We start from the raw sequence: 17,158 nt of genomic DNA on the forward strand, positions 1-17,158 counted from the left end.
AATATAGCAAGACCCTGTTTCTAAAAAAAAAAAAAAATGTTTTTAGTTAAAGAAAATGAAAAGCATGTAGCTGGGGGAATACTACTTTTTACTTCCAGTGCCAAAAAAACAAACAAAAAAAAGAACCCCACTCAGGGTGAAAACAGAAACAAGAATAAAGGCTCCATAACTTCTGCAGTCTCTGTGAGCCACTCCCTCTTTTCATGCCATCTGGCTTGCTGGTTTCTGCTCCAGACTTCTGGAAAGTCAGTGTTGGGCCTCTCTGCTCTTTACTGTCCATCAGTTAATAACTCCGAGTCCCCTGTTTTAAAAAGGTAAATGTGAGTACAGCTGTCCTCATGGTCTCATCCACTCACCCCCAGCTCTCCTCAAGCCTGGGACCCCTCATTTCACCATCTGCTCCTAAGAGGAACCTCACTTTCCTTGTCTTTCCTGCCCCTTGAAACCACCTAACACAACAACATGCCTTATGCAGAGTTAAACTTCTTCAACAGGCCAGGCGCGGTGACTCACATCTGTAATTCCAGCGCTTTGGGAGGCAGAGGCGGGAGGATCAGGAGGATCACCTGAGGTCAGGAGTTTGAGACCAGCCTGACCAACATGGCCAAACCTTGTCTCTACTAAAAATACAAAAATTAGGCAGGCGTGGTAGTAGGCACCTGTAATCCCAGCTACTTGGGAGGCTGAGGCAGGAGAATCGTTTGAACCTGGGAGGTGGAGGTTGCGGTGAGCCAAGATCCCGCCACTACATTCCAGGCTGGGTGACAGAGTGAGACTCTGTCTCAAACAAACAAAAACAAAAAGAACTTCTTCAACATTAGAGCCTGTAGCAGGGAGCTTTTTTTTTTTTTCTTTGAGATGGAGTCTCGCTCTGTCGCCCAGGCTGGAGCACAGTGGCGCGATCTCCACTCACTGCAAGCTCCGCCTCCCGGGTTCAAGCCATTCTCCTGCCTCAGCCTCCCGAATAGCTGGGACTATGGGCGTCCGCCACCACGCCCGGCTAATTTTTTGTATTTTCAGTAGAGACGGGGTTTCACCATGTTAGCCAGGATGGTCTCGATCTCCTGACCTCGTGATCCGCCTACCTCGGCCTCCCAAAGTGCTGGGATTACAGGCGTGAGCCGCTGCGCCCAGCAGCAGGGAGCTTTTGATGCATGACAGATCTCCACCAACTTAGCAGCTACAGATAACAAACATTTATTATCTCACACCTGAAGTTCAGGAATTGGAGCAGCTCAGCTGGGTGATTCTGGCTCAGGGTCTCCAGAGGTTGTAGTCAAGAGGTTGCCCAGAGCTGCAGTCATCCGAAGGCTTGACCGGGGCAGGAGAAGCTGTGTCCAAGATGGTGTCCTCCCATGGCTGTTGGCTGGAGGCCTCAGTTCCTTGCCATGTGGGCCTCTCAACATAGTGCTGCTCCCAACATGGCAGCTGGCTTGCCCTAGGGAGAATGAGGGAGAGAATGATCAAGACAGAAACAGAAGCGGCCGGGTGCGGTGGCTCACACCTGTAATCCCAGAACTTTGGAAGGCCGAGGCAGGTGGATCACAAGGTTAGGAGATCGAGACCATCCTGGCCAACACGGTGAAACCCCATCTCTACTAAAAATACAAAAATTAGCTGGGCATGGTGGTGTGTGCCTGTAATCTCAGCTACTTGGGAGGCTGAGGCAGGAGAATCGCTTGAACCCGGGAGGTGGAGGTTGCAGTGAGCCAAGATCGCACCATTGCACTCCAGCCTGGTGACAGAGTGAGACTCCATCTCTGAAAAACAAAAACAAAAACAACAAAAACAAAAACAAAAACAAAACAGAAGCTGCCATGTCATTGATAACCTAATCTCAAAAGTAACATACAATCACTTCTGATATATTCTCTTGGCCACTCTGATGACCAGGACCCCTGCTTCATTGTGAGATGTGACTACGCAAGGGTATGAGCACCAGGCAGTCAGGATCACCGGTGGCCATCTCAGAGGCTGGCTACTGCAGGTCCCATCCCAAAGAAGGAACAAACGCATGGGTATCTACTGTGTCCACTGTGCTCCAGGCCTTGATGTTAGGTAGATGTGATTATCTCCATTTTGCAGGTGAGGAAGTAGGCCCAGAAAGGTTGACTTACTTGCTTAAGGTCACACAAGTAAATGGCAGAACTGTACTTTGAAAGGAAATAGTCTGCTTCCCTAATTACTTAGAAAAAGAAAAAAAAGGCCGGGCGCGGTGGCTCACACCTGTAATCCCAGTACTGTGGGAGGCCGAGGCAGGCAGATCACAAGGTCAGGAGATCGAGACCATCCTGGCTAACACGGTGAAACCCCATCTCTACTAAAAAATATATATATATATAAAAAATTAGCCGGGCGTAGTTGCAGGTGCCTGTAGTCCCTACTATTCGGGAGGCTGAGGCAGGGGAATTGCTTGAAACCGGGAGGCAGAGCTTGCAGTGAGCCGAGATGGCACCACTGCACTCCAGCCTGGGCAACAGAGCAAGACTCTGTCTCAAAAAAAAAAAAAAAAAAAAAAAGATTTACTTTAGAGAATTCCAAACATACAAAATAGAATAATACAGTGAATCCCATGTCCCTATCACCCTGATTCAATGATACCCAATTCATGACCAATCATTTTGCATTTCTATCCCAGCTTTTCCCCTTCCCCAGATCATTTTGAAGCAAACCACAGAGATCACATCACATCAATTCAAATATACAAATTTTGATATCCCTAAGAGACAAGAATGATTTTTTGTTTTTGAGACAGTGTCTCGCTCTGTCATCAAGGTTGGAGTTCAGTGGCATGATCTTAGCTCACTGCAACCTCCGCCACCCAGGTTCAATCCTCAGTCTCTCAAGGAGTTGAGATTACAGGTGCGCACTACCTCACCTGGCTAATTTTTGACAAAAATCCTTTTTTTTTTTTTTTTTGAGATGAAGTTTCTCTCTTGTTGCCCAGGCTGTAGTGCAATGGCGTGATCTCGGCTCACCACAACCCCTGCCTCCCAGGTTCAAGCAATTCTCCTGTCTCAGCCTCCTGAGTAGCTGGGATCACAGGCATGTGCCACCGTGCCCGGCTATGCTTTTTTTTTTTTTTTTATGTTTTCATTTTTATTAGAGATGAGGTTTCTCCACGTTGGTAAGGCTGGTCTCCAACTACCGACCTCAGGTGATCCGCCCGTCTTGGCCTCCCAATGTGCTGGGATTACAGGCCATGAGCCACTGCGCCCGGCCAAGAATCATTTTTAAAAATAAAACTACAATAGAATTTTCTGAACTTTCAATCTTTTTTTTTTTTTTTTTCATATAGGATCTTGTTCTGTCACCCAAGCTGGAGTGCAGTGGCATGATCATGGCTCATTACAGCCTCGACCTGCCCGCTCAAGTGAGCCTGCCACTTCAGCCTCCTGAGTAGCTGAGACCACAAGTGCATGCCACCACGCCTGGCTAATTGTTTGATTTTTTTGTAGAGATGAGCTCTCACTATGTTGCCCAGGCTGGTCTCGAATTCTTGGGCTCAAGTCACCTTCCTGCGTCAGCCTCCCAAGGTTTATGAGCCACCGTGCCCAGACTCCAGTTTTCTAAACTTTAAAATAATTGACAATACCCAAATGGAATGAAATATCTAGCCAGTGTCCCTATCCTTGATTGTCTCATAACTTTATTTTTTTACAGCTTATTTGAGTCGTGATTGGAATAACATCCACACATCACAATATTGCAGTTCGTTGCTCTATAAAATCCCTTTTATGGGCCGGGCGCGGTGGCTCACACCTGTAATCCCAGCACTTTGGGAGTCCGAGGCGGGCTGATCACAAGGTCAGGAGATCAAGACCATCCCGGCCAACATGGTGAAACCCTGTCTCTACTAAAAATACAAAAAAAAATATTAGCCGGGCATGGTCGTGGGCACCTGTAGTCCCAGCTACTCGGGAGGCTGAGGCAGGAGAACGGTGTGAACCCAGGAGGCAGAGCTTGCATTGAGCCGAGACCATGCCACTGCCCTCCAGCCTGGGCAACAGTGCCAGACTCCATCTCAAAAAATAAAATAAAATAAAATCCCTTTTACTACATAGGCTTCCCACCCTCTCCTCTCTCTCGCTCTCTCTTTCTTATCTTTTAAATTGTTCTTTTTTTGAGACAGGGTCTTGCTCTGTTGCCCTGGCTGGAGTGCAAGTGGCGTGATCACATCTCACTGCAGCCTTGAACTCCTGGGCTCTAGTGATCCTCTCACCTCAGCCTCCCACGTGGCACACACCACCACGCCTGGTTACTTTTTATATTATTATTATTATTATTGTTATTGTAGAGATGAGGTTTCACCATGTTGCCCAGGTTGGTCTCAAACTCCTGGGCTCAAGCGATCCTCTTGCCTCAGCCTCCGTAAGTGCTGAGATTACAGGCATGAGCCACCGTGCCCAGCCCATCTTTTAAATTTTTTAAATTTTTTTGCTTTGCAGGCGAATTGTTTTTCTGTGAGGCTTGCTGGTTGCATCCTGTTGCATCCTTTAATATTTTCCTTGGTTCTCTGTATTTCTTGTAAATGAGTAGTTAGAGGTACAGTCCTGATGTGATTCAGATCTGAGTGTTTTCGGCATGTGGTCTTCAAAGGAGGGGGTGTGTTCTTCCATCAGGAAGCTCCCAGCACCTGGCGGTCTCTCAGGAACCCTTGGTGCTCAGTCTTCCATCCTTGAATTCTTCAGGGATTGTGACAGGGCAGTGGTGTTCTGACTCTATCATTTGTGAGCTGAAGTGATCCAGAAGGAGAAACTCCCCTCATCGAATGTGTGGTTCTTGCACGGTACACTTTGTAGAGAAGAGGCATAATGCGTGCTTGAAACTTGTCCTTCGTGACTCGATTTTCAAAGTAATGAGTTAGGTCCCCTGCGTCTTCCATGAGATGAGCAATGAGGGTTTTTCTTAAGTATCAGATAGGCCGGGCACAGTGGCTTACACCTGTAATCCCAGCACTTGAGGAGGCCAAGGCAGGCAGATCACCTGAGGTCAGGAGTTCGAGACCAGCCCGGCCAACAAGGTGAAACCCCCATCTCTTCCAAAAATGCAAAAATTAGCCAGGCGTGGTGGTGCATGCCTGTAATCCCAGCTACTCGGGAGGCTGAGGGTTAGCCAAGATCATGCCACTGCACTCCAGTCTGGGCAAAAGGGCGAGACTCTGTCTTAAAAAAAATGAAGTATCATATAAACTCATAGATGCAGACATATTGTTATTGCTACTCAAATTGTCCCACTGTTGGCCAGTGGGAGCCTCTTCCAGTTAGCTTTCACCATGTTGCCCAGGTTGGTCTCAAACTCCTGGGCTCAAGCGACTTTCTTAAGCTGACTCTCATGGCGTCTGGCAGCTTCCTTGCTATCTGGGATGTTCCAATGTCCCTGCCCCACTGTGTGCATTTCTCCATCTGTACCTGGAATCTGCCATTTCTCCAGGGAGCCCGGGCTCCTGAGTGGAGACTGGAGTTCAGAGGCCACTGTCTCGGGTCGCCTGTCTTATTAGCTCTCTGTGGTTCAGCCTGCTGATCTGAGTGTTCCAGGGGCAGCCTGGAAACCCTGGGCTGAGAGTGAGTGGGGACCTAGGACCTCCTGTGGATTCTGCCACTCAGAGCAGCTGCTAGCCCACAGGACGTTATCCTGAAAACTAGGACAGGTGGCCCCCTCTCAGACAGACACAGACCCCCACCAGGTACCTAGCTGGGGAGTGGAGCACGGACAGATTTCAGCACTTGCCCCCCACCCCCATCTCAGCCAAGCACCCTCACCCTGCACCACCTGCATACATAACTGCTTCTTTACTCCCACTCCGGGAAGCTCATGTCACCTCTCTGAGCACCAGTGTCCTCATCTGTAAAACAGCACAGTGTCCTCTTCCTACCTCACTTATTTTCTTTGGGCTCATTTGACCTAAGGCAGATGTTATAGGTTGAGCTGGGTCTTCCCAAAAAGATATGTTTACATCCTAACTCCCTCAAAAATTGAACCTTACTTGGAACTAGGGTCTTTGCAAGTGTAATTAGTTAACATGAGGTCATACTGGAGTAGGGCAGGTCCCTAATCCAGTATGACTGGGATCTTTATAAGGACATGTGAGGATAGAGACACAGGGAGAGGGAGAGATTGGAATGATGTGGCTACAAGCCAAGCAATGCCAAGAATTGCCACTGTTATGGTTTGAGTGTTTGTCCCCTGTAAAATGCATGTTGAGATTTGATTGCCATTCTAACACTATTAAGAGCTGGGACCTGCAAGTGATGATTCGGCGGTGAGGGCTGTGCCTCATGAGTGGGTTTCATACCTTTATAAAGGGGCTGGTGGGAGTGAGTCCTGTCTCAGGGCTCTTCTGCCCTTCTGTCATGTGAGGACAGTGTTCCTTCCCTCCTGGGGGTGCAGCATTCAATGCATCATCTTGGGAGCAGAGACCAGACCCTCACCAGATATCAAGTGTGCTAGCACCTTGATCTTGGACTTCCCAGCCTCCAGAACTGTGAAAAATACTTTTTTTTTTTTTTTTTTGGTGAGACAGGGTCTCACTCTGTCACCCAGGCTGGAATGCAGTGGTGTGATCACAGCTCACTGAAGCCACAATCTCCTGGGCCCAATCATTCCTCCCACCTCAGCCTCCCACATAGATTGGACCATAGGTGTGTGCCACCATGCCCAGCTAGGTTTATTTTTTTTATTTTGTAGAGACAGGGTCTCCCTATATTTCCCAAGCTGGTCTCAAACTCCTGAGCTGAAGTGATCCTCCCACCTTGGCCTCCCGAAGTGCTGGGATTACAGACGTGAGCCACCATACCTAGCCAAAAGATAAATTTCTATTGTTTGTAAATTACTTGGTCGATGATATTCTGTTACAGCAGCACAAAATAGGCCAAGTCAGAAATTGGTACCAGAGAAGTGGAATGTTGCTATAATAAGTACCTGAAAATGTGGCAGAGATTAGAATGATGCCACTACAAGCCAAGCAGTGCCCAGAGGTGGAGGGTGAAGGGTGAGAATCCGCACACAGGGCCCAGCCTGAGCCTGGCATCCAGAGGCACCCCCCCAACTTGTCCCTGGGGCTCACACTTTCATTTTGATGCTGAGCATACCCAGACTCTAAAGTTGATATGTCTCTTTATTTTTTTATTTTTATTTTTTTGAGACAGAGTCTTGCTGTGTCACCCAGGCTGGAGTGCAGTGGTGCGATCTTGGCTCACTATAACCTCCAAGTCATTCTCCTGCCTCAGCCTCCTGAGTAGATATGATTACAGGTGTGTGCCACGACGCCCGGCTAATTTTTGTATTTTGAGTAGAGACAGGGTTTCACTATGTTGCCCAGGTTGGTCTTTAACTCCCAGCCTCAAGCGATCCACCCACCTCGGCCTCCCAGAGTGCTGGGATTACAGGCAGGAGCCACCATGCCCTGCTGGGTATGTCTCTTTAAAAAGAAATAAAGAACAGAAACAAGAGGAAAAAACTGTGGCAACCAGAGGGAAGTTTGTTCTTTTATTCACTTCTACACATGAACCTCTATTGTGCTGACCTTTGAATGGAAACTGAGCACTTGGCAATCAGCCTCTACTCAGACATCCCAACAGTCCCAAACCCTGATCTCCGGGCTCAGATGTCGGGAGAGTAAGAGGATGTGCTGTCTTTTGAATTAAGAAGCCCGTTTCAGAAGGATGATGGAGCTAACATTGCATCTAGGTCACTCTGGAAAAGAAAAATCAGATCAGCCCAGATGGTTCGTCCCCTGGGTTAGTGCAGGCCCCACAGCGTTCCTGAAGGGTTTATAGGGACCTTTGCTTTTTTAGGCTTGGGTTTCTTAAGTCCTTTCTGCTTTGTTGCTAAAACTGATTTCATCTGGAAAATGGAAGAGAGGAGAGCACCTCAATTGTCCCACACAGAATAGTCACTTGGGAGTCTTGTTAAAGTGCAGATTCTAGCCCAGGAGGCCTGGGGGTGGGGTTGTGGGTCCTGCGTTTCATAACTCCCAGGAGGTACGGTGGAACTAGTGGATGGAGAAGTGGCTAAGAATGTACTTCTTCCTGGGCTGCCTCCCCTGACACCTGGGGATCCCTTGCCCAGCATCGTCTTGGTGGCATGCCGCTGCTAGTGAAGCGGTGTTGTCTGTGGTAAATACCTAGGGTTCATTGTCTCATGCCAAGAAGATTAAGGACATGGACACACATAAGGAATGAGTTTAGAAGCAGAGGTTTAATGGGCAAAAAAAAAAGAGAAAGGAGAACAGCTTTCTTCCTAGTGAGAGAGAAGGGCTTCCGAAGGGAAAATCTGGTGGGCGGTGGACCACAGCAGATTTTATAGGCAGGTTTGAGGAGGTGGTGTCTGATTTACATAGGGCACACAGATTGGTTGGATCAGGTGTGATGTTTACATAGCACTCAGGGAAGGCTGGCCACCCCACTCTAATCTTATTACACAAATGGGCTTTGGACTTGGCCCGTGCCATGTGGTTTGCTTCTTACTGCACACATGGCTGGCAAAGAGAAGGGAAGATGCTCACACCTGTAATCCCAGCACTTTGGGAGGCCAAGGCGGGCAGATCATGAGGTCAGGAGATTGAGACCATCCTGGCTAACATGGTGAAACCCTGTCTCTACTAAAAGTACAAATAAAAAAAAAAATTAGCCGGGCATGGTGGCACGTGCCTGTAGTCCCAGCTACTCGGGAGGCTGAGGCAGGAGAATCGCTTGAACCCAGGAGGCGGGGGTTGCAGTGAGCCGAGATTGTGCCACTGCATTCCAGCCTGGGCAACAGAGCAAGACTGTCTCAAAAAAAAAAAAAAAAAAAAAAAGAGAAGGGAAGATGGAGCCTCTATGTTGGACATGCCTGGTCCCAGGTAGCCTTTTCCTATTGGCAGAACTGCTGGCATTCACCCTGGAAGCTTCCAGCTTGCTTGTCTATGTCTGCAGCTGGATTTTACAGGCTGCTCTTTGTTAGAAAAGAAAATAATTTTGGGGCTGATTTTCATTAAAAGGAAAACCTTACTTGGTACTCCTGTACCCTATTTGCCTAAGTAATTTCTTCTGAACTCCTACATCAGCAGCAGAGAAGCCACCTGAGTGTAAGTGGGTGTCAGGGCCAAAGAAAGAAATAGCAACACCCTACTTATTTTTAACAATGGGGAAAAACATTCGTCTGACAAAGGATGTCCAAAAAGAGCATTACTGGTCATTGTTTTTTTCTCTTTCTTCCGTTCTCAAAAATGTTGACTATTAATGAGTCAAGCAATAAGTAGAGTGATAGGAACCACAGCCGCTGGAGGACTGTCTCTGATCTGGCATGGTAGGTTTTTATCTCCCAGAAGACAGTAAACCAAAAATAAAAGTCTAAGCCCCCCAGCCAACTGAATGGACCCCTCCTCTTGGCCAAGGGCATTCCAAAGTTAACCTGAAGAACTAGATCAGGCCATGATGGGAAGAAGTGGGGGTCAGACATGACTCATTCTACCCTCCTCCTGTTGGAATCCAGGCACAGCTGACCAGCATTAACATTAACACAGGGACCTTAAGACTGGACAAACAGATTGTTTGTAGCAATAACATCCCAACAGCACAGATAGCAGGCCCTGAAAGAAATTTAAGTATTTTACCCCAAAATACATTTGAGAAGTAAACTCTATTTTTTTCCTATCTTGCCCAAATTCCTATCTAAGGGGTCTGGGGATTCATGCCCTACAAACCATAAATTTTCATCTGATGGGTTTTATTTAACCCTATGTATCATGACTTACTTTCCAACCTGATTCTAGGGTAACATTACATGACAAAGAAGAAAATCAAAATATTTTACCCCACGATGGCCGGGCGTGGTGGCTCGCACCTGTAATCCCAGCACTTTGGGAGGCCGAGGCGGGCAGATCACGAGGTCAGGAGATCGAAACCATCCTGGCTAACGTGGTGAAACCCCGTCTCTACTAAAAAATACAAAAAATTAGCTGGGCGTGGTGGCGGGCGCCTGTAGTCCCAGCTACTCTGGAGACTGAGGCAGGAGAATGGCGTCAACCTGGAAGACGGAGGTTGCAGTGAGCCAAGATCACACCACTGCACTCCAACCCGGGCAACAGTGCCAGACTCTGTCTCAAAAAAAAAAAAAAAAATTGTACCCCAAGACATGTTTCTTTGCCATATTTTGAAATGGTCCTGCAAAGCTGTTCTTTGTGGGGGAAAATTTACATCTGTAAAGAATCTCTATTAACATAGCTGGATTTTTTCTTCCAGGCCCTCCTAATCCTAAAGAGATTAACTGAGAACCTAGCACCTTTTAAAGGTCTGAATAGGAAACATTTGTCTTCTATTGTCTCTAAGGGCTGCCACTATAAGACTTCAAAAGAACCTTGGTCTCCACAATCTTTTATCTTCATCTGAATATTCCCTTTCTGTTGATCCCAGGTCTTTAGATTCAACCATCAACCAGAAAATTTTAAAATTTATCTATAGCCTAGAAGGTCCCTACCAACCAGCCCCCTCCTCCTGCCCCTCTTTGAGTTGTCCCGCCTTTCTGAAACAAACGAATGTACCATTGTACTTTTTTTTGAGACAGAGTCTCACTCTGTCACCCAGGCTGGAATGCAGTGGCACAATCTTAGTTCATTGCAACCTCTACCTCTTGGGTTCAAGCCTTTTGCCTCAGCCTCCCAAGTAGCTGGGATTATAGGCACCTGCCACCACGCCCGGCTTTTTTTTTTTTTTTTTTTTTTTGTATTTTTAGTAGAGATGGGGTTTCACCATGTTGACCAGGCTGGTCTTGAACTCCTGACCTCAGGTGATCCACCAGCCTCAGCCTCCCAAAGTGCTGGGATTACAGGTGTGAATCACCACACCCAGCCCCAATGTATATCTTGAATGTATTTGATTGTTGTCTCATATCTCCCAAAAATATATAAAACCGGGCTGTACCCCATCACCTTGGGCACATGTTCTCAGGATCTCCTGAAGGCTATGGCAGGGGCTATGGTCACTCATATTTGGCTCAGAATAAATCTCATCAAATATTTTACAGAGTTTGACTCTTTTCGTCAACACATTTTTTGAACGTGTTTTGAAAGAGCCCTACAGAGCTGTGGGGAAAATCTGCAGTCTGTTGAGAACCCCCTTCCCTTTCCAGATGCTTCCCCTGATCCAGGAGAGAATTCGCTAAGAGCAGCGCCTTTTTAAAGCTGGTAAAAAACATTTGCCATCTGTTCTCTCTGAAGCTGGCTACCGGGAGGCATCATCTGTGATATAAAAACCTTGCTCTTGTCCAGGTGCGGCAGCTCACGCCTGTAATCCCAGCACTTTGGGAGGCTGAGGCAGGTGGATCACGAGGTCAGGAGTTCGAGACCTGTTGGGAAAAAGGCTTGTGGGGTGCCTGCATAAACTGGCCGTAAAAATATGGGACAATAAGTTGTGGAAAGCCACAAGAGGCCGCTGAGGAGGAAAGCGTCCTAATTGCCATCAAGTTCCCATGCTCAGAGCGAGACCTGCTCTCTTATCTGCAAACACTGTGTTCAGGGAGAAAGACACTCCTTTGAAGCATTGGAATGTGGACAGACGTGCAGGCTCCTAGTTAAGCCCACTTCCACTAGCTACTCTCCGCTAAGTTAAAAATACGCTGTTTGAGCACAAAGGAGATTTGTTTAAACCGCTACGGCTACAGTATGACATACTGTCTCCCTTTCCCCGTTTCACCCCTGAACATCTGCTTCTCAGATCTAAGTGACTGCACTCAATAAATAGTGTGGAGACCAGAACTCTGAGCCCTTTGTAGCCTCTGATTTGCTCTGGCCCCCTGGCTCCCACCTTTATGAACTCTTAACCTGTCTCTTCTCATTCCTTTGTCACCACTGGACTTTGGGTACCCTACAGGTGGTGTTGAGGCTGGTCCCCAACAGAGACCAGCCTGACCAACATGATGAAACCCCATCTCTGCTAAAAATACAAACAATTAGCCGGGTGTGGTGGCAGGCGCCTGTAGTCCCAGCTGCTCAGGAGGCTGAGGCAGGAGAATTCGCTTGAATCCGGGAGGTGGAGGTTGTAGTGAGCCGAGATCACACCACTGCACTCCAACCTGGGTGGCAGAGCGAGACTCCATCTCAAAAAAAACCAAAAAAAACCTTGCTCACAACCCCTTATCTTAACCCAGACACTCCTTTCTCTTGATTCCGGGTCTTTAGATAATAACCAATTGGCAATCAGAAAATCTTTGAATTTACCTATGACCCAGAAGCGCCCTCCCTGTTTGAGTTGTCTCGCCTTTCCAGACCAAACCAATGTACATCTTGCATGTATTGACTGATGCCTTTGTCTCCCTAAAACGCATAAAGCCAGGTTGTAGCGTGACAACCTTGGGCACATGTTCTCAGGACCCCATGGGGCTGTGTCATGGGTCACGGTTCTCATATTTGGCTTAGGATTAATCTCTTTAAATATTTTACAGAGTTTAACTCTATTAGTTGAAAGCCTCCGGCATCTGATGCAAATGTTACTGTCTCATTTTACGGATGGATAATGTGAGGCTCAAAGTGAAGTGGCGTCGTTGTCTGGGGTAAATACCGTGGGTTTGTCATCTTGCGCCAAGAAGATTAAGGACACGGACACATACGAGGAGTGAATTTAGGAGGGGAGGTTTAATAGGCAAAAGAAAGAGAAAGGAGAACAGCGCTCTCCCTTGTGAGAGAGAGGGGCTTCTGAAAGGGAAAAAACCAGCCCACTGCAGACTGCACCAGATTTTATAGACAGGCTTGAGGAGGCGGTGTCTGATTTACGTAGAGTCCACAGATTGGTTGGACCAGGGGTGACATTCACATAGCGCTCACGGAAGGCTGCCCTCCCCACACTAATCTTATTATGCAAATGAGCTTTCCACTTGGCTGGCGCCATGTTCCCTGCCCCATGTTGCCTGCCCCTTACTGTACACGTGACTGGAAAGGAGAAGGGATGATGGAGCCGCCATTTTGAACATGCCTAGTCCCAGGTAGCCTTTACCTATTGGCACAGCTGTTGGCATTCACCTGTGCAAGCTTCCAGCTTGCTTGTCTGCAGCTAGATTTTACAGGCTGCTCTTTGTTAGGAAAGAAAATAATTATGGGGCTGCTTTTCATTAAAAGGAAAACCTTACAGAGGACTCTCATATCCTCACTATCTGCCTAAATAATTTCTTCTTAACTTCTATATCAAAAAGCATTTAATACTTTGTCCAGGACTGCATACCCAGCAAGCATGGAGCAGGAGCGTGAGGCTGGACTCTCTGGCTTTCCCCGCACCACGCTGGCCAGGTGCAGGGAGGGTTGGGCATTTGTACTTCATAGAGGGGTGGCCTCTTTTTTTTTGTAGAGGAACTGGTAAGCCCAGAAGAAAGGACCTGCTTTCTGGAATTTTCTTCATGCATCCAGCTCTAATGGTCCATTACTCAATGGGGGATTTTTAGGTCTAAATTTTTTTTTTGTTTGGACCACAGCTGGGCCATCTAGGCACCCCGAATATCAGCCCCGTGAGCTTGGTTTATCCCAAAAGGCATCTGGCCTCAATGCAAAGTCAGGGCTGCTTCTGCCTATTTCTTTCTTATTCTATTTTTAAATTCAAATTTACGTAAAAGTACAGAGAACAATGAACCTGATGTTCCCATTGCCCATCCCCAGTCATCACCAGGATGTGCCTCGTTTCATCTTCACCCCCTCCCACCCCTGCACACTCAGGTTATTTTTAAGCAAATTCTAGACATCATCACAGAGCAAAGCAAACCAAGAAGGGAAGAGAATGCCTTTCTTCAGGCCTGCCATACTGAGAAGCAGGAAGGTTTCCAGAGTGTCTGAAAGAGGACACAGAATTTAAAATGTGATGTTTCATGAGGAATTCTCGTTGGAGATGGGCTTAAAAAAAAGAGTATGGTTTTCAAAGTAAAGAGTATTTTTTTTTTTTTTTTTTTTTGAGACAAGTTCTCCCTCTGTCCCCAGGCTGGAGTGCACTGGTTTGATCATAGCTCAGTGCAGCCTCAAATTCCTGGCCTCAAGTGATCCTCCTGCCTCAGCCTCCCAAAGTGCTGAGATTACAGGCCACTGCACCTGGCCACAGGACAACTTTTAAAGACATTGTTAGATCACTGCTGAATTTAGGATGGACTCACCTTCCCCTGTGGATGGAAAATAAATCTTGGGGCCCCCATATCACTAAGCTAAAGGGAAAAGTCAAACTGGGAAATGCTTAAGGCCAACCTGCCTCCCACTCTGTTCAAAGTCACCCCGCTGCTCACTGAGATAAATGCATATCTGATTGCCTCCTTTGGAGACGCTCATCAGAAACTTAAAAGAATGCAACTATTTGTCTCTAATCTACCTATGACCTGGAAGACCCCTCCCAGCTAATTGTTTGTATTTTTAGTAGAGATGGGGTTTCATCATGCTGGTCAGGCTGGTCTCTGTTGGGGACCAGCCTCAACGCCACCCGTAGGGTACCCAAAGTCCGGTGGTTAAAAACGAATGAGAAGAGACAGGTTAAGAGTTCATAAAGGTGGGAACCAGGGGGCCAGAGCAAATCCGAGGCTGCAAAGGGCTCAGAGTTCTGGTCTCCACACTATTTATTGAGTATAGTCACTTAGATCTGAGAAGCAGATGTCTGGAAAGGTGTTCCGCCTTTCCAGACCCAACCAATGTTCATCTTACATAAGTTGATTGTTGTCTCCTATCTCCCTGAAATGTACAAAACCAAGCTGTGCTCTGACCACCTTGGACACATGTCATCAGGACCTCCTGAGTGTGTTCTCAACCTTGGGAAAATAACTTTCTAAAATAACTGAGACCTGTCTCAGATATTCAGGGTTTACACCCCCGAATCAGACCTGCTTTAGAAGTTGTGGGACGGTGATGTTTGTGCCTCCTCCCAGTTTCTCTGTGTACTCTGTCTAGACAGAGCCTCATACCTATGTCCACCCACCTTTATAAATTCTGGCTCTTTTTTTTGAAATGGAGTCTTGCTCTGTCACCCAGGCTGGAGTGCAGTGGTGTGATCTCGGCTCATTGCAACCTCCACCTCCCCAGTTCAAGTGATTCTCCTGCCTCAGCCCTCGAGTAGCTGGGATTACAGGCTTCCGCCACCAAACCTGGCTAATTTTTGTATTTTTAATAGAGGCGGGGTTTCACCATGTTGGCCAGGCTGGTCTTGAGCTCCTGACCTCAGGTGATCCACCCGCCTTGGCCTCCCAAAGTGCTGGGATTATAGGCGTGAGCCACCACGCCTGGCCTGGCTCTATTTTTTTTTTTTTGAGACAGAGTCTCACTTTGTCACCCAGGCTGGGGTGTAGTGGTGCAATCTCAGCACACTGCAACCACTGCCTCCCGGATTCAAGAGATTCTCCTGCCTCAGTTTCCCAGGTAGCTGGGATTACAGGCGCCCACCACCACATTCAGCTAATTTTTGTATTTTAGAGATGGGGTTTCACGATGTTGGTCAGGCTGGTCTCGAACTCCTGACCTCAGGTGATCCACCTGTCTCGGCCTCCCAAAGTGCTGGGATTACAGGTGTGAGCCACCACGCCTGGCCCTGGCTCTGTTTTTAGAGCAGTTTCAGTTTTGTAGCAAAGTTTGAGGAGAAAGTTCATATAATTTTTATATACTCCCCTTCTCCCCCAATTTCTCCGTTTTAAACATCTTGCATTAGTGTGGTATATGTGTTAAACTTGATGAACCAATACATTATTATTAACTAAAATCCATAGTTTCGATCAGGGTTTACTCTTGGTGTTGTACATTTTATGAGGTTTTTCTTTCTTCTTCTTTTTTTTTTTTTTTGAGACAAGGTCTTGCTCTGTTGCCCAGGCTGGAATGCAGTGGTGTGAGCTCGGATCACTGTAACCTCCACCTTCCAGGCTGAAGCCATCCTCCCACCTTAGCCCTCCAAGTAGCTGAGACTGTAGGAGTGTGCCACCATGCCTGGCTAATTTTCTTTCTTTCTTTTTTTTTTCTTTTTTTGGTAGAGATGGGGTTTTACCATGTTGCCCAGGTTGATATTTTTTCTTTTTTTTTTTGAGACAGAGTCTTGCTCTGTCGCCTAGGCGGGAGTGCAGTGGCGAGATCTCGGCTCACTGCAACCTCTGCCTGCCGGGTTCAGGCAATTCTCCTTCCTCATCCTCCCAAGTAGCTGGGATTACAGGCATGCACCATCTGGCTAATGTTTGTATTTTTAGTAGACACAGGGTTTCACCATGTTGGCCAGGCTGATCTTGAACTCCTGGGCTCAAGCTATCTGCCCCCTAGGCCTCCCAAAGTGCTGGGATTGTAGGCAGGCATGAGCCACCACGCCTAGCCCATTCTATGAGTTTTGGCAAATGTGTAATGTCATATATCCTCCATCACAACAGCATGCAGAGTAGTTTCCCAGCTCTAAAATCCCCTCTGCTCCACCTATTCATCCCTCCCCACCCTCTGGAACTCCTGGCAACCACTGATCTTTTTACTGTCTCTAGAGTTTTGCCTTTTCCAGAACGTTGTATAGTGGAAGTTGTCCATACACAGCCTTTTCAGATTAACCTATTTCACTAAGCAATATACATTTAAGGTTCCCCCATGCCTTTTTGAGGTCTGATAGCTAATTTCTTTTTAGCATTGAATAATATTCTGTTGTCTGGATGAAGCATATCTTATTTGTTTGTTTGTTTTTTGAGACAGAGTCTCACTCTGTCACCCAGGCTGGAGTGCAGTGTTGCCATCTTGGCTCACTGCAACCTCCGCTTCCTGGGTTCAAGTGATTCTCATGCCTCAGCCTCTACAGCAGCCGGGACTACAGGCACGCGCCACCACACCCGGCTAATTTTTTTGTATTTTTAGTAGAGATGGGTTTTCCCCATTTTGGCCAGGCTGGTCTGGAACTCTTGGTCTCAAGTGATCCACCCACCTCGGCCTCCCAAAGTGCTGCAATTACAGGTATGAGCCAGCACACCTGGCCAATTGAAGGACATCTTAGTTGCTTCTGAGTTTTGGCAATTATGAATGAAGCTGCTATAAACATTTGTGTGTTGCTTTTTGTGCAGATGTACGTTTTCAGCTCACTTCGGTAAACACTTGGGATTGTAGCTGCTGGATTGTATCACATGTAAAATGTTCAGAGTGACTTGCAAAGGCTGGCTTTGGTCAGCGGCTTCCAACAGGAGATTCATATGGTTCAGTGAATTTTTACACACATGT

At 47.1% G+C, this 17,158-nt stretch overlaps 1 protein-coding gene and 1 long non-coding RNA gene across 2 annotated transcripts in view; one reads left to right on the top strand and one right to left on the bottom strand.

Annotated features, from left to right (window-relative positions):
• The window catches only part of TVP23A (trans-golgi network vesicle protein 23 homolog A), a 50,279-nt gene that overhangs the window by 18,566 nt on the left and 14,555 nt on the right, over positions 1-17,158 (top strand). The gene's annotated exons all lie outside the window — the stretch shown is intronic.
• On the bottom strand, positions 102-4,598 carry LOC131382380 (uncharacterized). The gene is made up of 3 exons (XR_009211806.1): positions 4,312-4,598; positions 1,212-1,438; positions 102-301 (listed from the first exon to the last, which is right to left on the bottom strand). It is a non-coding gene; the product is annotated as an uncharacterized LOC131382380 (long non-coding RNA).

This window comes from Hylobates moloch, unplaced genomic scaffold (genome assembly GCF_009828535.3).
Source record: "Hylobates moloch isolate HMO894 unplaced genomic scaffold, HMol_V3 SCAFFOLD_23, whole genome shotgun sequence".
NCBI lineage: Eukaryota > Metazoa > Chordata > Mammalia > Primates > Hylobatidae > Hylobates > Hylobates moloch.